This window comes from Pongo pygmaeus, chromosome 16 (assembly GCF_028885625.2).
Source record: "Pongo pygmaeus isolate AG05252 chromosome 16, NHGRI_mPonPyg2-v2.0_pri, whole genome shotgun sequence".
NCBI lineage: Eukaryota > Metazoa > Chordata > Mammalia > Primates > Hominidae > Pongo > Pongo pygmaeus.
Window position 1 is genome coordinate 22,093,148 of NC_072389.2, and position 24,069 is coordinate 22,117,216.

General features: G+C 39.5%; 1 pseudogene; it reads left to right on the forward strand.

Moving 5' to 3' along the window:
• LOC134738317 (putative HERC2-like protein 3) overlaps positions 1–23,802 on the forward strand; it is a 131,482-nt pseudogene extending 107,680 nt beyond the window's left edge.
• Positions 23,803–24,069: the final 267 nt, after the last annotated feature.

The window sequence follows — 24,069 nt, forward strand, 5'->3', positions numbered from 1 at the left end:
TCAATACATCATCTGAATTGTTGATTGAAACACCACAAACTCCTTTTTTTGTCATTTAAGAGGCACCAGCACAAAGGAGAAGCAAGTTTGCCACCAATAAAAATGACAATTTTAAAGAACTGCATCGGCCTCCACCTTGCCGTGGATTTGGCACAATGGCTTTGTTAATCCAGATTATCAGAATTGTTTGCGTCCATAAACTCTACATTCACCAAATCAGTTTACCAGTCTTTCTTCACCCACCTTTGACTCTGCTTACCCATTTACACAATTGAGGTCAAAACACCTGCTTTCTGCCTCCTAGATAGGCAACCAGTGTTTGTGCTTTAGATAACCAGAAGCCTTTTGAAATACTCAAATTAAAAATATTTTACAATAAGCGTACCATTTAGTGGAAAGCAGAGTGGTTTGGGTAATTTATGTGAACTTGAAAATTGTTTTTGCTACTTGTGTTTTTATATCCGTGTCACTGAGACTCTTAGACACTGTTAAAATAGTGGCTAGATTCTGTATTAAAAACAAAATATCAAAACCAAGTTAACAAAAATGCTGGCCTTTGGTTTAGGGAATGGATATCATAGCAACTGGTCCTCCCTTCCTCCCAGATTACCTTCCCAGATTTTTACACCCCCTGCCCCAACTCTGTATCCCGATCTGCAACTCGGAACACTGTGGTCCAGAAGGTTAGCACAGTGGGAAAGCAATTACTACCCCAACACAGCCGCGAATCCATTGCATGCTACTTGAATTTAATCAAGTCATTTCAGGCTAAATCAGTGTCTAGAAACTTGTATTTTGCATGCCTTCTGTGAGGATGCGTTATGTCCCACTTCATTTTGCGTCTTGATATTGCCTTAATGCTCTTAATGCTCATCGTTTTGTTTTTCTCATTGACTTTAGAGACATCCACCGTAGGTCCCACTTACTATCTCCAGTTCCCCATTTCATTTTTACTGACAACTCACTTTGTAACACTCAGTTTTATGTCTTCATTGGAACTAGGAAATGAATTTAATCTCACACTTTCCAAAAATCTATTGCGGTCATGGAGATCAGGGCCAAAGTGGTTGGGGTTTTGTATGCCTAAAAGTAGCCAGCATTATTCTTCGACCGCTAGTGACTCCTCCAGATCAAGTAGCTCATGTCCAGCCTTTGAATTTTCCCAGGAAAGTTCCCAGCCTGCCTGTCAGGGATGATCAGGGATGTCTCCTAATGCCTGTTACGCAGTCTGCCCAGGGCACTTGAATTCCTGCAGCTGCTCCAGTGACAGAGAAAAATCCAGCAAATGAAAACAATCAAAGCCCAGCAGGCTATGGATGGAAGCTCCCTAATGCCAGACTATTTTGTCGCATTTTATCAGCTTTCCATTTTTGACCCTCAACGGAGTTTTGGTTCTTCTGTGTTCTTTGTTTGAGATTGTTAAAGACTGGTATGATATCACTGAATCAAGTGTGGGTTTTAGAATAGAGTTGGACCTGAGAGATTGTCTGCTCTGACTCCTCATTTTAGATATGAGGCAATGAAAACCCAAGGCAGAAAGTTAGAGAAAAATACAGGGCCAGAAACGCAGGTGCCCCAGAACCTAGCTGTATATACATTTTTTATTGCCTCTGTCAACATGAAACCAGATCTACTAAGTATGGTGACACTTAGAAAATAAAAGAAAGAAAAGAAAGAGGGAGGAAAGACAGAAATTTAAATGAAGTAGAAATGCTTTTTTGTTTAAACTGTGATAAGCCAACATTTTTTTCTGTAGGAAATCTTAAAAGCACTTTTGTTCATGTGAAAGCAAATTCGAATAAAGGGGTTTCATGCACAAGGGAGGTCTTTGTGGCAATGCAGTGGTTCTGTATTTTGACTGTGGTGGTGGGTGATAAAATGGCATTGAACTCTATGCACATATTGTACCAGTGGCAATTTCCTGGTTTTGATATTCAACTATGCTTTTGTAACATGTAAACATTAGACAAAAGGGAATGAAGTTTACAAAGGACCTCTCTATACTATTTTTGCAACTTCCTGTTAATCTAGAATTATTTCAAAATGAAAAGTTTTGTTTGATAAAAAGCAAATTTGAAATTTGCTGTGATTTTTGTCTAAAAGAGTAGGCATAAGATCTTTTGAACAAGAAATAAAATGAGTGAACATAGCTTTACTTTGAGTATTAGCTAAATCATGAAAACATATAAAGAAAGAAAAGTTTTCTCTTTCCCCTTATGCTAGAAATGGCTCCAAAGAATTAAGTAGAACTATTTGGGCCTGCCACCCTTGTTAGCTCCTTTTTTATGGGCAATTAAAAATCTGATATATCTATTCCACCAATATCAATTAATGTTTGTAAACTGAGTGGCTATTTTGACATTGTTTTGATATCATATACTGACATTGTGCTTGCTAAAATGTCTTTTGTAATAAAATGCCTTTAAGATTGTTTCTTATTTGAATCGTATATTTTAATTTTAGTTATTGAATCAAAAACACTTCAAGGAAGCAAAGGAGAACACAGCTTTAACAGCCCCGGAGTCTTTGTCATAGCAAACACAACAGTGGAATTTCAGAGGGCTCCGAAAGGCAAACTTTTAAGATTCCAGGACCTCTGATGGCTGATTTCATCTTCAAGGTAGGATGATCTTCTTCATAAACTTCATGTACCTGAATCCCAGAACATCTTGATTTTTAAAACAATAAGTTTGTTTAGCAAGAGGTCATCAATCATTGTTTTTTATACAGAGCATGTGTCATCAATATTTCCATATTGGCAGTCCATTCTTAAAAATTGTTCAGCACTCTTAAATTTCTGCTCCTAACCCTGACAGTTAAAGAACAAACTTCACTTTTATGGGGGAAGGATTGATTCTGTATTTATAATCTCTGGTTGCTTTGTTCAGTTTGTTTGCTGGTTTAAGAAACAGGGTCTCCCTGTGTTGCTCAGGCTGGTGCAGTGGCTGCAATCATAGCCTTGAACTCTTGGGCCCAAGTGATCCTTCTGCCTCAACCTCCCGAGTAGCTGTGTTCAGTTTCAGATAGAGTTTGGTGAAAATGGCCGATGGTTAAATGCACCATATCCTAAACCAGTATTGTGCCGCTGCATGTCTTCTTGCAAAGGAGAGCAGAGACAACAGGGGCTCATTTCTTACCCTCCTTTAAGATGGTTATCCTTAAGGCATCTTTACTTCAACCTTCAGCCCTTAGAACATGCAGTCTTGCAGTGGGCTGATTCAAGATCAGGATTTGCTTCCCCAGATGTTCTATGACAGATACTTGTCACAAGATACCTTCAGAAGAACTCTTCTTCTCTGGAACCATGAGCCTATGTCCCCTTTCTGGATGCTGCTGGGGCATCTTCCCTCATTCAGAGGACATGAAGTATAGTGGCCAATATATTTCCAAGGTGACACAGTTAGATACTCTTCTGATAAATTTGAAAATGCCTAAGAAATGAAAAAGATAGTTCAGTGTGTGGTTTTGCCTTATCCTGTTTCAGAAACCCATTCCAAAATGTAAATGGAAGCTAAAAAATAGCCCCAATTACCAGTTATAGTTTTCTGTATGAAAAAAACCCTTTAGCTTTAAAAAGCTGTCTCTGTTCTACATATTAATTTGTCACGGAATGTTTCACTGAGACATCAGTTGTGTCATCAGAGGAGCATGCACGGAGGTAGATGAGAGTTGCTAACTCATCCCAATCCCTGAGATACAAATTCAGCCTGCAGTGGGACCTGCCAAGTGTTGGCCTGCACAGTGTATTGTTTTGTTTCTGAAACTTTGGATTTTGAATAATCAACACTTAAAAATTGAGAGATTTTTACATCAGAAGATCAGGTTTTTTTTTTTTTTCTTCTGCTTCTCTGTAAAAATGGGAAGAGCTTGCATTTTACAATAGCAATAAGTGACTGTAACTGGGGAACAGCTGCCTTCCAGTCTCGGGTCTGCCGTGGTCCACACCACTATGTATTGTGTCCCTAACACTAAAGGCGTAAGTGGTTGGTTGCCATTCATCCTGATCTGGGCATTTATATCATCTGCCTAGCCGCCACAGACAGTTATGTTTCTGACTTCTGTGTCACATCCTTAAAGCATTGATCCAGTAGTCTTCTTAGGCAGTCATATTATGAAAGGTTTTGGGGAAGCCATAATTACCTTTTTTTTTTAAAGTCTCTCTGGTCTATTGTTATGGCATAAATTCTATTTTCTTGCCCTCCTTAGGGCCTTCCTATGTGATTCTCAAGTAGAAAATATACACCACACACACACACACACACACACACACACACACAGACACACACACACACACACAGACACACACACACACACTTTTTGTTCTCTTTTAATTACTACTCAGAGAATCTGTATTCTTCTCAAGTCAACTTGGAGGTCCTTGACTGAATAGGAGATATTAATACAATGATGAAATGATGAAAGTACCCACAAAGATTAGTATTTCAAGATACTGTTTGGTTACAGTATCAGCATCAGTAGATCTTAACAATATATTGTTTATTGATACCATTTATAAAAACACATGTAAACTGCATATTTCTATGAGTTTGTATGTACACACACATATATGTATATGTATATTTTTAAAAATAATTTGGAAGGATACATTTCAAAATGGAAACACTAAAAAAAACAGTGACTATTTTAGAGGGGATAACATTTTATAATATCTAATTCTTAAAATAATGTTTAAAAGGAAGAATGTGGCTGGGTGTGGTGGTTCATGCCTATAATCCCAGCACTTAGGGAGGCCAAGGCGGGTGGATCACCTGAGGTCAGGAGTTCGAGACCAGCCTGTCCAACATGACGAAACCCTGTCTCTACTAAAAATACAAAAGTAGCCGGGTGTGGTGGTGCGCACCTGTAATCCTAGCTACTCGGGGGGCTGAGGCAGGAGAATCACTTGAACCCAGGAGGCGGAGGTTGCAGTGAGCCAAGATCGCACCACTGCATTCCAGCCTGGGCAGCAGAGCAAGATTCCGTCTCAAAAAAAAATAATTAAAAAATAAATAATAAAAAGTAAATGGAAGAATGAATTCACATATCACGTGCATAATTAAAAATTACTTTACACCTTCTTGTCCGAATTATGTATTCACCTTTTAATAGAGTACATTTAAAAGAAAATGTGTGTGTGTGTGTGTGTGTGATGGAGTCTCACTCTGTCACCCAGGATGGAGTGCAGTGGCACGATCTCAGCTCACTGCAGCCTCCTCCTGAGTAGCTGGGATTACAGGCATGCACCACCATACCTGGCTAATTTTTTTTTTTTAATTTTTAGTAGGGATGGGGTTTCACCATGTTGGTCAGGCTGGTCTCCAACTCCTGATCTCAAATGATCCACCTGCCTTGGTCTCCCAAAGAGCTGGGATTACAGACGTGAGTTACCGCGCCCAGCCAATAGAGTACATTTTAACAGCATGTTCGGTGTACACTGTCTGCATTCATATTCAGTCCTCTATGTTCCTGTCTCTGAGTTCTGACTCTCTCAGATTTAATAAACAGTTCTGGACTTTGACTTCAACTCCTGGAAAGCTTTTGATCTCTCCAGACTGAAAAGGTGTTTTGAAAAATACGTTTATCAAAGAGGGTGTTACATACAACTGTCTGACTCATGCATAAATGGAGCCTCATTTTCATACCTACGGCAATTGTCCCTCATGGATGTGGTGTACTTAGTGGGGGAGAATGTGGCAAAATTGGAGACGCTTATGATGAAGTCAGAATGGCTCTGATGTTGTTTTTTTCCTGACTTGGGAGCTTGTCCAAATAATGTGGGTTTCTAGGAAGTATCCTTTTCCATCAGTTCCTTTGTTTTTTTTTTTTTTTTTTTTTTTTGGTTCCAAACATTGTAGTATTTCCCAGCCTGTGTTGTTGCTAAGATAAGGAACTCTTTGCTTCCATTCATCTCCTCCTGGCCCGTCACACAATCAAGTTATGGCTGTACTTTGAGTGGGAGGTTAAAAGTGCCTGTGAGGTCACTGATGACAGTCAGCCCTATGTCCCTGTGTTTCATTGTATCTCTTTCCATTCCAGTCAACCAACAGAAGCTAGTCTATAAACGGGAGACCTGGCTTCCGCCTGAGAGAGGATGAGGCGGTGACTACCAGCCCTGCATATTCAGTGCTCATTTAGCACAGCTGTGGGTGCGCTGAGCCAGGTGGAGGCACACGCTTTGCTACAGTTCATGTAGTAGACCTACTTCATGGGCTTTTGATAACTGTACTGTTGAACACTGCTGTATTCTTACATAAAGAGTGACATATGTAGACATCAATGGGATGTTAGGTGGTCTTATAGGTATTGTTGCTCAGATTTTGCAGCTTAGCATCTCACTGTACCAATGAGAAAAAAATTTCTTTTTTCTACTCTTTAAGAAGCTATATTTTCATGGTTGGACCATTCTTGAAAATTGCACATCTCCTTCTTCCAGTGGATTTCTCATTGTATATGCTTGTTTTCCCGAAAATCCTGTTTCCCTTTTTTCATTTTTTTTTTTATTTGTATGTAGCTACAGGGCCTCACTATATTGCCCAGTCTGGTTTTGAACTCGTGACCTCAAGCAATCCTCCTGCCTCAGCCTCCCAAATTGCTGGGATTACAGGTGTGAGCCACCATGCCCAGCCCTCAATGACCTGTTTTTCATGGATGACCCTTGTTATAGCACTAAGGGGTATTTTGCATTAGGGCCCTGCTTCTTCAATATGCGCATGTTGCCACCAGGTAGCAGTAGTGAGTCTCGGCTAAGTACAGTAGCTGATGCCATGTGCTTCATTGATTGACAGCGAGATAGACGCTATTCATTCAGTGAGAATTTACTGAATATTTGCATCTATGAGTAGATGTTTGTGAATATCAATTTTAAGTATATTCCCATGAGGATATCTAAAAAAATAAAATTAAATTACTTGGATAAAGACATCTTTCCATGGTTAATTTTTAACTACTATTGGTAGCTTTTCTCATCTTTTAAAATATATATATATCTTCAGGGAGAAGAAAACGTTTCTCTTCTTTGGGCTCTGAAATCTTCCTTTTTCAGCCAGTTGTCTTCTTAGGGATTCATGTTTTTTCCACTCTCATATTTTGTGTTTCTTCAGGAAAATGTTTTCTGATTGCTTTTCTACTAGTCCCCAGTTGTACAATCTCTGTCTTCAGTTTCCTCAGCTCTAGATATCTTTTATGCTGTCAACTCATTAGCCTCTTTTCTTTGTGGGGAGTTATGATAGTATATTTACCTTATGTGGGGATAGAGGATTTGAAACTGCCTGTCTTCGTTCTCTCAAAGAACACATTGGAGGCTTGCAATGCGGTGCAGATCGAGGCTACATTTACACATTCACAGGTGTTTCAAAACTCTGCAAGACACAGTTTTAGAGTCAGTGCCTGTATTAGCTTCACAAGACTGTTGTTAGTGAGTACCATAGCTGAGTGGCCTAAACAGCCGAATTTATTGTCCCACAGTTCTGGAGCCCGAAAGTCCAAAATCAGGGTGTTGGCAGGATCAGTTTCTTCTGAGGGCTGTGAGGGAGAAGCTGTCTTACGCCTCTCACCTCAATTCTTAGACTTCAGGCATCATCTTCCCTCTGTGCGTGTCTGGCTCTGGGTCCAAATTTCTCAATTTCTCCCATGCCTTTTTTTTTTTTTTTTTTTTTGAGACAGAGACTCACTATGTCACCTAGGCTGAAGCGCAGTGGCACAATCTCGGCTCACTGTAACCTCTGCTTCCTGGGTTCAAGCAACTCTTCTGCCTCAGCCTCCTTAGTAGCTGAGACTACATGCACACGCCACCCTGCTGGGCTAATTTTTATATTTTTAGCAGAGATGGGGTTTCGCCATGTTGGCCAGGCTGGTCTTGAACTCCTAGGCTCAAGCTATCCACCCATCTCTGCCTCCCAAAGTACTGGAGTTACAGGCATGAGCCACCACACCTGGCCAGTCCAAATTTCCCCTTTTTATAAGGACACCACTCATAATGGATTAAGTCCTCCCAGTTACCTTACCCTAACTACATTGGCAAAGACTGTATTTCCAAATAAGATAGTATTCTGAGATACTGTGGGCTACGGTGGGCTAGGCTTTCAACATGTTGTTTTGGGGGCACACAATTCAACCCATAACAGTGCCAGCAGAAAAGAAAATTTACCTATTTCCTCATGCCTTACAATCATTGGGATTCTGTCTCATCCTAAGCATTTGTCGTCCATTCCAAAGGCAGAAACTTTTAGAATATTGCATATTTTACTGTAATGTGGTCTGTTGAAGGAAATTTCTTGGTTAAAGCAATTCATATACTGCTTTAGTAATTACCAGCATTCACAGCTAAGATACATGTATAAATGTAGACATACTATGAATAGTTTTATATAAAAATCTATTTCATAAATTTTGGAAATTCTTTTGAAGTGGCCAAGTCAAGTAGTTGAATTTGAATACCATTGACCTTTTTTGTTTGTTTGTTTTTGAGATAGGGTCTTGCTCTGTCACCCAGGCCAAGTACAGGCTGCAAGTAATCCTCTGGCCTCAGCCTCCCAACTACCTGGGACTACAGGCACACAACCCCACAGCCAGCTAATTTTTAATTTTTTTGTAGAGACAGAGTCTCACTATGTTACCCAGGCTGGCCTTGAACTCCTGAGCTCAAGAACCCTCCCGCCTCAGCCTCCTAAAGAGCTGGATTAGAGGTGTGAGCCACCATGCCTGGCCACATACTTTTATTATAAAACTCATTTTCCTCATCAAACAGTGCTAATACACTTTTGCAAATGTCAATGTGCATTTCACTTTTGCCATTCTCTGTACTTCACCATCTCCTTTGTCAGCAGAGCTGTTTGCCCTGCGGACTTGACAGCAGTGGTATGGCAGGTGAGTAATTAGCTGGAGTGCAGGAGAAAGCATTCATGTTCATCTTTTCATGATTAAAGTAGGGTTATTATTATTTTTAGCTTAGTCTTTTGTTTTGAAAGCCACTCTTAGTGGAGAGAGATGAAGATTTTCCAAATTGATTTAGTCTCCACAACATTTCCAGGGCCAAGCCTGGGGTCCTAACCCATAGCACATCTTCTGTAACATGGAGAGGTTGCTCCTTTCTCCAGCAAGGCTGCGCCTCAGTCTAGTGTCCTCAGGAGGATGTGCACACAGGGCATGTCCAGCCAGGATGTGGAAAGCCTTCTCCCTCTCCTGGTGCCAGGACAAAGGAAGCGGGCAGCGAGTCATGTTTCATGATGGTGGTCGCTCTCCAGGGCAGGGAGGCTTTCAGGGAGAGCCAAAAGCAGAAAAGGAGCTTTTGCTCCCTTCCCAGGCAGAGCTCCCAGAGGAAAGCACCTCACAGAAATCCCACCTCCATCAGCAACCCAGAGAAGCCGCACGAGAGTGAAGGTGGAATTAGTGCCCTGAAATGTTCAGTCACAGGTTGAGTCTGGGTTTAGCTCCCCGGAGTCTCCTTCAGTTCCTGAGTGGTAATGGAAGACATCTAGAAAATTTAATGTACTCTTGACTGGCCAGGGGGTGACAAGGTGGTGGCAAAATGACCCTTCAGCAGAGAGGTGTAGGTAGAGAGACTATGGGTTCTATTTTGTGCAGAAAAGGCCCAGTTTGTGCCTGTGACCCCAGCTGAATTGTTAGTAGCTCCTCCTTTCACTCTCAGAGCCATCCTGGCATGAACAATAAAGCCGATGGTCTCCCTAGTGCAGAGCTCTAAGCCAGCCAAGGATTGGATGGGGTCCCAGCCACACCACCGAGAACGTGCAGCAAGACAACAATGGCAGTGTCGAGGGACTAGGGGAAAGAGAGTGTGCCCACTGGCAGCAATTAGGGCCCGTTTGAGGATATCGTGCATGGATTTGAGTCAGTTGCTGTATATTTGCCCTGCACTGGAAGTAAAAGGCACTGATCCAGGTGTCACATGTGGACAAGATGATGTGATCCCCGGAAGCCCAGTGGGCCATTTTCTTTCTTGTGGACCTTCTCAGCGAGGAAACCTCAGAAACTCCACAGTAGACCTTTTACCACCTCTCATCGACAAGAATTGGGTCACGTGCCCACTCTATACCATCCACTGCTGTGTTCATCTGGGTCCTCTAAGAATCAAATGCAAGGCAGGATGAGAAGTGCAAGAAACTTATTTAGGAAATGCCTGTGAGAAAAAAGAGGGAGAGAAAGCAGGGTGATGCTGAGAGAGCCATCAGATTGCACTGAAAATCTGACCATGAGTGAAGGAGAGAGGGAAGGAAGGAAGGTTGGATGCAAGCATCTTAAATGCAGTAGGTTCTAGGAGAATTCAGCAAAGCTGGAGAGGAAACCCTGAGCCAATGTCATTCATCATAGGCCTCCAGTGTCTCCCAAGAATGGCTCTGCCTTCAATACCCTTGCTGTGCTTAGTCACTGGCTAGGAGAATCCCATGGGAAGCTTGACCCAGAACTGGGGCTGTTGGCCAGTGACACCCTTTGCAGTTGTGTATCTGAGCAGAACACTCATTGGTCCTGCCACTAGCAAGGTAAATGTGAGCATGGTGATTCACTTAGAACAATCAGGATGTGCGGTGGCTCACGCCTGTAATCCCAGCACTTTGGGAGGCTGAGGCAGGCAGATCCCGAGATCAGGAGAACGAGACCATCCTGGCCAACATGGTGAAACCCCGTCTCTACTAATATACAAAAATTAGCTGGGCATGGTGGCAGGCGCCTGTAATCCCAGCTACTTGGGAGGCTGAGGCAGGAGAATCACTTGAACCCAGGAGGCGGAGGTTGCAGTGAGCCGAGATTGCACAACTGCACTCTGGCTGGGTGACAGAGCGAGACTCCTTCTCAAAAAAAAAAAAAAACAATCAGGATGTACATGTAAGACACAGGAGGGAGGAATGAACATGAACAAAATTGAGTGTCTGTAGAATGGAAAGGAGAAATGGATGCTGGTAGGGAATGGAATGTGTCTACTATGCTTAGGATTTCTCTTTCTGTAACACATCTAGCTTAATGCCTTTTCTCTTTCTTTTTTTTTTCTTTTCTTATTTTTCTTTTCGGTGGTAATGGAGAAGACTTAGAAACCATTTATGTTTCTCTTAGGCTTATTATTTTAGCCAATTTTGAAATTTACATTTTTCTAGAGAAGTATCCAATTCATCTCATTTTTGAAACTTAGCTCTTCAAATGTAATCATGGTATTCCCTTATTGTTAAAAACAGTCTCCTCTTTACCTATAACAATGTCTCTTTCATTCCTAAACTCGTTTATTGGTTCCTTGCATAGTTGTTGTTTTGTTCAGACCATCCAAACATTGTCTCTGAGACATCTAACGACTAGATTTTTGTTTTGTTCATTAATGCAGAGGTTTTTTTACATTTCTATTTATATAAGTTTTTATTTCTTTTATCTTTGTCTGGATTTATTTTGGTGTTATATTTTCAGCTGCTAGAGCTGAATTCTTAATTCATTCTATTTCCATTTTTTTCTCCATTGAATGTATTTAGGGCTATCAGTTTCCCTATACAGAAGTTCTGAATTTTACTGTAGTGTAGTTTATCGGTCTTTAACATTTTACTTAGTGCTATTTGTATTCTGGTTGAGAAATCTGCCTCATCCAGAATTATGAAGAAATTCTTCTTTTTGTTTTTGTTTGTTCGTGGTTTTTTTTTTTTTTTTTTTTTTTTTTGAGATGCGGTCTTGCTGTGTTGCCCAGGCTGGGGTTCAGTAGCACAATCATGACTTACTGCAGCTTTGACCTCCTGGGCTCAAGTGATTCTCTCACCTCAGCCTTCCAAGTAGTTGGGACTACATGTGCACGCCACCATGCCTGGATATTTATTTATTTATTTATTTATTTGAGTCTCGCTCTGTCGCCCAGACTGGAGTGCAGTGGCATGATCTCACCTCACTGCAACCTCCACCTCCTGGGTTCAAGCTATTCTCCTGCCTCAGCCTCTTGTGTAACTGGGATTACAGGTGTATGCCACCATACCCAGCAAGTGTTTTGTATTTTTAGTAGAGACAGGGTTTCACCCTTTTGGCCAGGCTGGTCTTGAACTCCTGACCTCAAGTGATCCACCCACCTCAGCCTCCCAAACTGCTGGGATTACAGGTGTGAGCCACTGTGCCTGGCCAAATTAAAAAAAAAAAAATTTTTTTTTTGTAGTAACAGGATCCAGCTGTGTTGCCCAGGCTGGTCTCAAACTTCTGAGCTCAAGCATTTCTCCCACCTTGGTCTCCCAAAGTCCTGGGAATACATGCCCAGCCCTTCAGATATTCTTCTATGTTTGTGTTTGGAAGCCTTAATGTTTTTCCTTTCACACCAAAGGCTATAATCCATCTAGAAATTAGTTTGTATACATTGTGAGGTATAATAGAATCAATATTTTTTCTATATGACTGTTTAATTGACCTAGAGCCATTAGGTGAGGAATGATCTGTTGCCTATTTCTCTGAAGTCTGGTAATAACAATGTATTTATGGACCCTACTTTGTTTCATTGATCTGTTTGTTTATTTGTGCCAAAACCATTGTGATATATCTACTGTAGCATTAAAATAAGTCTTGATATCTGGAAGTGTAAGTTTCAGCTTTGTTCTTGCAGATTATCTTTGCTTTCCTTGACACTGCATTCTTATATCGTTGAAATCAGCTTGTCTGTTTTTAAAAATCTGCTGGATTTTGATTGGAACTGCATTGGATCTGTATGTCAATTTAAGGAAAATTGACATTTTCCAATACTAAGTCTTTCAATTCATCAATATGGCATATCCATACATTTTTTAGTTCTTTTAAAATTTCTCTCAGTAATGTTCATAATTTTTACTCTATGTCTTTAATATCTTTTATTAAATTTATTTTCAGGTGTTGGTTATTTTGGTGTTACTATAAATGGTATTTTTTTCAGTTTCTATTTGTTTCTGGGGTGTGGAAATATTGATTTTTGTGTATTGACATTATATTCTTACTATATTCATGTATTAATACTAATAGTTTGTGAATTCTTTTGGATTGTATACATACACAATTGTGACATCTGCAAATAATGAAGATGGCAGCTGTCCTTGTTATGCATTTCACTTCAGGAGAAAAGTTCCCTATAATTCACCATTATATATGGTTTTTACTATAACATTTTTTATAGATATTTTATTTGGTGAAAGAATATTTTTCTTTTTCTAGTTTGCTTCATTATGTACAAGCACAGAGCTTTATCAAATGCATTTTCTGCATCTTTAGAGATGATCACATGGTTTTCTCCTTTTTCCTTTTTAATGTAATAAATGACATTGATTTTTCAAATGTTAAACCAACTGTTTCTTCCTGTGATAAACCTACCTAGTCATTGTTCTTTTCGATTAGAATTTATTGTTAGTTGCCAGGCGTGGTGGCTCACCCCTGTAATCCCAGCACTTTTGGAGGCTGAGGCAGGCGGATCATGAGGTCAGGAGATCGAGACCAGCCTGGCTAACACGGTCAAACTCTGTCTGTACTAAAATACAAAAAATTAGCCAGGTGTAGTAGCATGGGCCTGTAGTCCCAGCCACTTGGGAGGCTGAGGCAGGAGAATCGCTTCAGCCTGAAAGGTGGAGGTTGCAGTGGGCCAAGATTGCGCCACTGCACTCCAGCCTGGGTGACAGAGCGAGACTCCATTTAAAAAAAAAAAAAAGAATTTATTGTTAATATTAATTATTGTTTGTTAAAAGGTGTATCCTTTTATATATCACTGGATGTGATTTTAAATTATTTCACTTAAGGTTTTTGTTGTCGTTTTGGTACCTACGTGCAAGAAAGGGTTTGCTTGTTTGTTTTCTTGGAATGCCTTTTTCAGGTCTTGGCATTTTATTCTGCTTTTATAAAACAAGTTTAGAAGTGTTTCCTCTTATTCTCTGCAATAGTTTGCATACGATTGGTGCCATTTTTTTTTTCTTTAAATGTTTGGCAGTGTGCACCAGGAAATATTTAGAATTATGCATTTAATGTCTTTGAAAGATACAGATTCTTTAGATTTTCTTATTTCTTATGTCCATTTAGTTTCAATGAATTTGCCTATTTCAAATAACTTTTAAAAAGTTATTGGCATACTTTTCATAGCATCCTCTTATTGTTCGTTCACTTTCTGAACAACCTGTAGTATGTCCTCTTTCTCATTCCTGATATTGACTATTTGTGCCTACTCTTCTACTTGCTCAGTCACATCAGAGGGTTATCAATTTTATTAGACATTTCACAGAAACAACTTTTGGGTTCATAACTGTTTTACTCTAGTTTTCTTTCCTTATCATTAATGTCTGCTCCTATCTTTATTATGTCCACTCTTACCTCTTTAGATCCCATAGGCTGTTTTTTTCCTAAACTTCTTGAGATGGATTATGAAATCATTAATTTTCATCTTTTCTCCCTAAAACATATACATTTAAGTCTAAAAATTTCTCTCAATGCATACCTTATATTTAATTTAATAATTTTGATATGAAATGTTTTCCTTCATCATTCAGTTAAATTACTTTGTAAGTTTTGTAATTACATATTCTTTGACTTGTGGATTATTTGGAAGTATAACATCCAACCATGAGGGAATTTTCCAGTAATCATTTTAAAATTTATTTTTATAGCTTAATTCTACTGTGGTCAAAGAACATACTCCATATTATTTCAATATTTCAAAATTTATAAAACTTGGTTTGTGGCTGAGAATATAACAAAGTTTGGGAGAATGTGATGTGTAGTCTTCTGTTGTTGGATACAATGTTCTATGTATGTCAATTAGGTCATGTTTAGTAATTGTGTTATTCCAAATTATAGCCTTCCTGATTTTTGTCTGCTTATTCTATCATGAGAGATGTGCTAAAACTACCCCGTGACTGTGCATTGTGCCTTATCTATTTGGAGGCTAGGTTGTTAGGTATGTTCACATTTAGAATCATCGCATCTTCCTAGTGAATTGACCCTTCTGTGATTATAAAACGTTTCTTTCAGCACTTTGAGGATATCTCCCTATTGTCTTCTGACTTCAGTTTATTCTGTGGAGAAGTCAGCTATCAGTCTTCTTTTTGTTCCTTAGAAGGTAATTTGTCCTTTTTCTTCATCTGCTTTTAAGTGCGTTCCCTTTGTTTTGAGTTTTCATCAATTGGGCTATGGTGTAATTAGTGCCTTTCTTCAGCTTGAAGTCCAGGTGTCTCATGAATCTGTGGCTTGAGATCCACCATCACTTTTGACAGATTCTCATTTATTATCTCTTCAGATTAACTTCTCTCCCAAGCTCTTTGTTATGTATTTCTGGGACTGTAAGGACTGTAATTCTACCTTTACCTGTATCCAATTTGTCTAATTTCCACTTTCTTTTTACTGTCATTTTACTGATCCTCTGCTCAGGTGTGTCTAATTCAGGGATCAGCAGATTACGACCAGCAGGCCATCATTGTTTTTGTAAATAAAGTTTTATCAGAACAGCCACCCCTATCTGTTTACACATTGTCAATGGCTACTTTTGCACTATACTAGCAGAATTGAATAGTTGCAACAGAAACCATGCAGCCTGAAAACCTAAAATATTTACTATCTGGCTCTTTATAAAATACTTGCCAAAGTCTATTTTAATCCACTTTTAAGTTCGTCCATTGAGATATTGATTTAAATCATTGCATCTTTTATTCCTAGAATTTCCATTTTAGTTATAGCTTGTTTCCAGTGAAATTCCCCATCTTATAATTTGATTTCTTGAACATTTTAATCTTGTTCCAAGTTCTCTGAAAAACAGTGCCCGAGGCAAAGTGTTCCAATACTTGTGTTATAATCATAGGAATAGCATAAGGTGTTGCTAGGCCCCTCCTGCGGGGAAACAAGACTGAAGCCAAGGCCAGGGTTGTAGGAGGTAATAATGGTGTACTTAAGTTTTTATATTTTCATCAGTTAATACCAATATCTGGATTTCCTGTCATTATGTTTATAATGTCTATTTTTTTTCACTTTTTTGGGTTGTCATTAAATTTTGTTTTTTCTATTCTTAGTTACTTTTAAAGTTTGTGCTGTATATTATGGAAGAAAGGTTGTGGATATAATTTGAGATTGTAGTAGATTTATTGATACTGTTTGTTAAAATCCCCTTTAAAAATTATTATTGGATAATTTTTGCTTCTAGATCTTCAGTGTAACACTCTTCCAACTGGATGATTTTAGCTGTCTTATTTTTGCTTCTAGAAGACAGCTAGGTTAGCAACAGGTGATCTTTATCTAACAAGGAATTGAAATAACTTGAACCAGGGCTTTATACCCTTTGAAGGTTGTCCTGTTTCCAGTTTACTTTTTCCTATGATAGAACTTTCTAGGGTTCTGGGTTGGGAACAGAAACAAAGCTCCTTTTAGCAGTGTATCCTATCTCTGTAATACCTGTGCTCTCCCCACTCCATTACCATAACCCTGCCTCCCCTTCCCTACACACATATCTTGTGTCTGGAGTTTTTATGTCATTTTGTAATTAAATACATAAAACCACTATTTTGAAATCAATCCTTGTTTAGATTCTCTTGTAAGCTTTACTGATTTATTTAATCATTATTGCTTCTTACATCTCACTACTTCTGTATTTATATTAGTTCTTAGGTACATTCTTTAGTAGTTTTTTTTCTTTTTTTCCAGTGAATATCTCTAAGTGTTAAAGTTTCAGAATCATTTTGTGTTGGAAAATATATTTATTTCATTGATTAATGATTGGTCATTTGATTATAGGAGGATAACTGATAACTGATTACTGATTAATAACTTGGTTATAGAATTCCAGATTCAATATTCTTGTCCCTCATCACTTTGAGGACTTGACTTTGTTTTCTTGAATCCAATATTTCTTGTGAGAAATATGATGTTAATCTGATTTTTCACATTTTTCTAGGTAGTCATATTTTTGTTTATGATAACTTTTAGGATTTTTCTTTATGCTTTTTGTTTTATTTTTTAAAATGTCTAGAACTCAATGAGCATTTTGAAACAGAGACTTCTGTCTTTCTTAAAATCTAGGAAATTCTAAGCAATTATATCATTAAATATTGTCTCTTCATCATTCTATTTGTCTATTATCTCTATTTTTTAAAGAAATATTATAGCAGATTTATTGATACTTTATTAAAATTCCCTTTAAACTGTATTATTTTGATAAGCTGTTTCTTCCACTAAATGTAGCATTTCTCATATGAAATACCTTTTATAATACTACTTTTATTTTATTTTATTTTATTTTATTTTGTTTTGTTTTATTTTATTTTTTGAGATGCAGTCTCACTCTGTTGCCCAGGCTGGAGTGCAATGGTGTGATCTCGGTCATTGCAACCTCCGCCTCCTGGGTTCAAGCGATTCTCCTGCCTCAGCTTCCCAAGTAGCTTGCATTACAGGCATGTGCCACCACACCCAGCTAATTTTTGTATTTTTAGTGGAGCCAGCATTTCACCATGTTGGCCAGGCTGGTCTTGAGCTCCTGACCTCAAGGGACCTGCCTGCCTCAGCTTCCCAAAGTGCTGGGATTACAGGCATCAGCCACCACACCCAACCCACTGTATTAATTTTTATTGTTAAAATTTTTTATCCCAATTGTATTTCTTGTTTTTTTTTTCCAATTGCATTTTTTAGAGATTTTTCTTTTTCATTTTCATGTTTTTTTGAGACAGAGTCTTGCTTTGTTTCCCAGACTGGAGTGCAGTGGTGTGATCATGGTTCACTGTAGCCTCAAACTCCTGCACTCGAGGTGTCCTCCTGCCTCAGCATCCCCAATAGCTATAGCTGGGACTACAGGTGCATGCCACCACACCTGGCTAATTTTAAACTTTGTCTGTTGGAGAGATAGGATCTCACTATGTTGACCAGACTGATTTCAAACTTGTGGCCTCAAGTGATCCTCCTGCCTTGAACTCCCAAAGTGCTAGGATTACAGGCTGAGCCACTGTGCCTGGCCTGGTTTTTCTAACACATTAATTTTTTCTTTTACTTTTTTTTTTCTTTTAGATGGAGTTTCCTTCTTGTTGCCCAGGCTGGAGTGCAATGGTGCGATCTCAGCTCACTGCAACCTCTGCCTTATGGGTTCGATCTATTCTCCTGCCTCAGCCTCCTGAGTAGCTGGGACTACAGGCACATGCCACCACACCCAGCTAATTTTTGTATTTTTTAGTAGAGACCAGGTTTTGCCATGTTGGCCAGGCTGGTCTCAAACTCCTGACCTCAGATGATCTACCCACCTCGGCCTCCCAAAGTGCTGGGATTATAGGTGTGAGCCACTGTGCCTGGCCACATTAATCTTTTCCTAGCATTTTTAATTGACAAAAATTGTATATATTTATAGTGTATAACATGATGTTTTGAAATATGTATATATTGTGGAATGGCTAAATGGAACTAATTAACATATATATTACCTCATTGGTGCCCTATTTCTTTTTTTTTTTTTTTTGAGGCAGTGGTTCAAGAAATTCTCCCACCTTAGCCTCCTGAGTAGCTGGGAGTACAGGCATGTGGCACCATGCTGGGCTAATTTTTGTATTTTTAATAGAGATGGGGTTTCACCATGTTGGCAAGGCTGGTCTTGAACTCCTGACCTCAAGTGATCTACCTGTCTTGGCCTCCCAAAGTGCTGAGATTACAGGTGTGAGCCACCATGCCTACCCCCCATTTCCTTTTAATTAGATACTAGACTGTTTAAACACCATATATTTGTACACTTAAGTTGAGTTCTTGCAGTTGTGCTTCTAGAAGAATTTTTCAAAAGGATGTGCTTAAATATATTATTATTAAAAATAATGGTTCAGTTCTTTTACCAGCCCATCAGTCATCAGTGGAGACAAACTGACTTCTTTCCGTGCACTGTGAGGTGTGGAGGAGGTGAGGTCCAGGCTTTGTTCATGAATATTTAGAGCTCAGAGTTAGACAAATTTCACATTTTCATTTTTGAAGCTGATTTTAAAATTGGTGTGGTGATTAGAGATGTCTCATCACACAGCACCTTACTCAGCAGCCTGAATGCAATGGTGTTAATGAAGAAGATGCATTTGCCTTTATTCTTGAAGACAGGTGCAAAATGGATTTGGAAAACACCTTTTACTTTTAGCCAAAGGAAAAAAAAAAACCATAAACAAACTTGCTTGCCTGTGTTACTGCATTTCTCTTCTTGATTGCCTTAATGTATGTATTATTTTTAATTTTCTATGAAAAATCGGAGAAGCAGAAAGAAGGAGTGACTTGCCCAGCCAGGTTGAGTCAATGGGTGTGTTGGTTCTAACGTTAGATTTACAACTTTTCTCTCCTCAGGTGCAAGAGTATAAGCTTATTAAAAAGAGAAAGGGTCCCTACTAAGTGGTAAAGGGGAAAGCCCTGCTTATTGTCTGCTTAGTTCAAGGTCTTTTTTTTTTTTTTGAGACAGAGTCTCATTCTGTCGCCCAGGCTGGAGTGCCATAGCCAAATCTTGGCTCACTGCAACCTCCGCCTCCCAGGTTTAAGTGATTCTTGTGCCTCCGCCTCCTAAGTAGCTGGAATTACAGGTGCCTGCTACCATGCCTGGCTAATTTTTTGTATTTTTAGTAAAGACAGGGTTTCTCCATGTTGGCTGGGCTGGTCTCGATCTCCCAACCTCAGATGATCTACCTACCTTGGCCTCCCAAAGTGCTGGGATTACAGGCGTGAGCCACCGTGCTTGGCCTTGTTCAAGGTTTTCATAGTCAGTTGAGGAAGGTTTGGGGACAAGTGTAATCCAGGGCTCTACACACATGCCAGAAAAGCAGCATCTTTCATGCTCCAGTGGAAGATTATTGTCCATTTGATATGGAGAACTGGCAACTCTCAGGAGCAAATGAGAAGGCAACCAGAGCTACTGTCAAAATAATTCTCTTTTTCTGAACTAACCTTTTAAATCAAAGAATAAATGCATGCAACCCAGGAACCATGATTTACTAGAATAGGGATTTATGTTGAAGCTTCCCCTTAGAGTACCAGGCAGTGGTACTAGGTGTTTACCATGTGTCAAACCATGGGTTAGATGCTCATAATCACATTTATTCTTCAAGAAAACTCTAAGGAAGGTCTCTTATTCCTGTCTTATGCATGAACAAACTGACCCTTAGAAAGTGTAAAGAGCATACAGTAGTATGTTTTTCAGCTAGTAAACAGTGCAGCTAGGATCTGGTGCCAGGTCTGCTTGATATCAGAGTCATGCTCTAAATGACTTTGCCCTTTGCCTCCCCTACTATATAAACCTCCTACTATACCTGGGACCAGATCAGGGTATGCAGGCTCAGGTATGGTCTTGTTTGAAGAGCTAGAATAAATCCTTCTCCAGCCCAGCCTAGCTCCACATCTCAATCCTTGAAGCCTACGGCATATCAATTTACTTAGAGTCAGAAACTGGCCTTTCTCCTTTAAACTACAGGTATATGAAGGAGGGCTCTTCAGTCAGTGCCAGGTTGCTGTGAATATGCAGGCAGATGTCTCTCTTCTGTAATTTAGGCTCCCCCTGAAACAACAGGGCAGGCACTTTTATGGGAAGCCCTGGGCAGCCCAGGCCCAAGAAGAAGTTTATGTCCCTGGAAATGGAGAGAAGACTGAATAGTGCCACAGAAAGAAAGTACAAGTGAATCTCCCCAGTTCACCAGCTAGTTCCTCCCAGGGCCAGGGTTGAGGCAAAAGACCACATGATGATGATCCTGCAGCAGGTGATTCTCACAGTGGGCTTCCTGGACCTGCAGCATCAGCATCTCCTGGGAACTAACTAGAGATACAGATTCTCAGGCTCCACCGCAGACCTACTGAGTCAGAAACCCCAGGGTGTGGCTCATCCTCCAGGAGATGATGGTACGCACTCCACTTTGAGAACCATCGCCTCTTTAAGCCGGTGTCTTTGGATAGCAGCTGGAGCCATATTGCCATCACTATTCTTGCCATATCTGTGTTATTCCTGCACTGTTATTTACTAAAGGATTTTTCTTTAAGGGGGCGTTTACTCAACTTAAATAAACATATTCACAAAAAGAATTTAATAACTACCGTAAGTGGAAATCTATCCCTTGTCACAAATAGAGCACAATCACAAAATTCATACAGTGAGAACAAACCAGTGGAGTAAGTCACTTCAAGTTTCTACCAGCTCTGACATTCATTCAGTTTATTTTCAATTCCCTCTGAATTTTCTTGAATGTTATAAGCATTTTTATAAGGCAAAGTTTCCTTTACATCTTTGAGTCACTTATGACTCTTTGGGTACTCTTACTCTGCAGAAAAACAAACGTATCTCTCTCTTTTTTATTTGTTTGTTTGTTTTAGAGGCAGGTCTCACTAAGTTGCCCAGGCTAGACTCAAACTCCTGGGCTCAAGCGATCCTCCAACCTCAGCTTCCCAAGTAGCTGGAACTACAGGCATATGCCACCATGCCTGGCTAATTTTTAAAATATTTTGTAGAGATGGCATCTCACTATGTTGCCCAGGCTGGTCTCCAACTGGTGGGCCCAAGCCATCCTCCCACCCCAGCCTCTGGAGTAGCTGGGAGTGCAGGCATGTGCCACCATGCCTGGCTCAAACATCTATTTTTTTAAAAATTTTATTTCTTTGTTCTTACACACAGTCATTCAGAGAGACGTTCACATTTGGATCCGTAAGATAAAAGACACTTTCTACTCCAGAGGAGACACTTTATAATGGGATTCAGCTTAATCCAGTTGATTAAATTCTTGGGAAGCAAATAGGTGTTTCTCATACTCGGGTGCCCATGGAAAGACGTAGTCCTGCTGGAACTGTAAATGTGCATGAGCACTTAGCAGTGAGATTGTCTTACAGTCTCTGTAAGAACAGAAGGGAGATTTTAGGCTGCTTTTGGGGAGCCTGCCATTTTCTGTACACTGGCAGAATTTCAGTTCATTTGCTCAAGATACAGAAAGGCACTCTGCCTCATTTCTTTTGCTTTGTGCTATCTCTAAACTGTGATAAAACAGAAGAGGAAAATTAATTGTCTCTCCCCAAATTATAAACACCTGTATATGCCCTGTTTTCATTTAGAAGTCTATTTCTATTTAGAACAAAGATTTTTTTTTTTTTCTGACTCAAGGAGCTGTAATCTCATTTTGTACTTGTTTTGGGGAAAATAAAATATGCACATAAAACCCACAAGGAAAGCATTACCAAAATTTAATTATATTAGTCATCAAATCTGTGTGATGTGTGTGAATGGATTTTAAAGTGTTTTGGATAATCAAGAAAATTAGTCCATTGGTCTCTAAAGTACCGGGGGTGCTTGGATGGACTTTCCTAGTCCCATCTGTAATCGTCAATGTGAGACACTTGAGATCAATCTGGAGCAAGTACCTAGATTGCCATTGCCATCTGATATCGTTGACTTTCTGGCAGATATTGGCACCCAAGTAACATTTTATTGACTCCATTTGGATTTTCATTCTTGTGGTTTCGACCTTGCTTTTTATAATGCTTACCAGTCCGTCCTTCTGCACTCAGCTTACATCCAAGCCGTGTCTTATAGAAAGCTGTCTAGTGGTTTATAAAATCAGATTCCTCACGACAATCAGGACTTTAAATGTATTTTCAGACCTTTAGACCAACTGGCAGATGCAGAGCGCTTGGCTTTGGCCATTTTTTTCTTTCGTAAAGAGCTCATTCTAGTTTTGAAAAATTACCTTTTTTTAAAAAAGTTTAACTTAACAGACACTTAAGTGACAGGAAACTTGGAATCAGATCTTTCAGGAAATAGAAGCATCATTTTGTGACTTGCTTTTTAAATTTATAGCACTCATCTATTTGCAATGTTCACTTTCCTCAGAAACTCTACAAATTAGATGTAGTAGAATCAAGAATAAGTCTTCATTCCTTCTGTTTGAAGGCTTGTGAGATGAGGGCTGGGGAGTGACATAGGGGGATGGATTTTGTTCCTTTTTGTATTGACAATGCTTAATTCCCCATTTGGAAAGCTTATTGGTATGGCAGGTGCCTGTGGCATCCCAGGGGAGAAGAGTAAAATGTGGTACTGTGTATGCAAATCACAAAATGTTATGAAAGAAATATTCAACCCAGCAACCACCCAGCGCAAAGGTAGTTCTCAAAAACATGATGTTGAGTGAAAAAAGTGGAAAACAGAACAAGATTTAAAACACATTATCATTCATTAAGCTAAAAACAGATACACAAAAAAACAACATTACATAAGATGGTTGCATATTTAAGGACATATCAACAACAAATCAAAATAGGTGTGTTGCGGGGATTGGAATGGGAGTGTCAATAAGGGAAGAAGAGAGATTATATGGAAATGAGAGAAGGGCCTTGCACAGTGCTGTGGTGACAATGAGGAGAAAAGACAATGAACCGAGGAGAATGAATAACTCACCTGCACCTGGGCTGGAAACAGTTCTTAAGAGGAGACTATTGTCATTTTTTAGTTAGAAGTGCTGAGAGTACCACAGTTGGTACTAATTGTCATTCTCAATTTTGGCCACACATTTTAGTCATCTGAGAAGAACCTGAGGATCTTTTTAAAAAGATGCTGTTTTCCTGGATCCCAGCCACAGGACTTCTGACTTAATTGGACCATGAAGGAACCTGGGCATTAGAGTGTATTAAAAGCTCCCATGTGGTTCTGCTATACAGCCAGGGTTGAGAGCCACTGAGTTAAGTTTCTTAAAGAGGAAAAAAAAAGTGTGTGGCAAGTGGTAACTCTGCCAAGTAAAAATGAATGCAATATTCAGACTTTCCTTTTCTAACACTTTAGATTATCAGCTCAATTCTGCTGAATGTGTGGATATCCGCTTGAAGAGGGTAGTTCCTGACCATTATTGTCACTACTACCCTGAAAATGTAAAACCAAAACCAAAACTGAAGGAATGCAGCGTGGATCCCTGCCCATCAAGGTTTGTGTCATTGTCCACACCCTCTTTACTTCAAAAAGAAACAAATCAGCTTCACCTGAGACTGATCAATCTTTGCAGGGCAATACATTTCCATTTCCTGACTTTGTCTCCTGGCGGCAGGTGCCTACATTCACATTTGTAACTATGGTGCATAGAAGTTAGGACACATTCATTAGGAATGAAAGTCTAGCTTTCTCTTGTCATGGGCTATGTGTTCCTAAGTTTT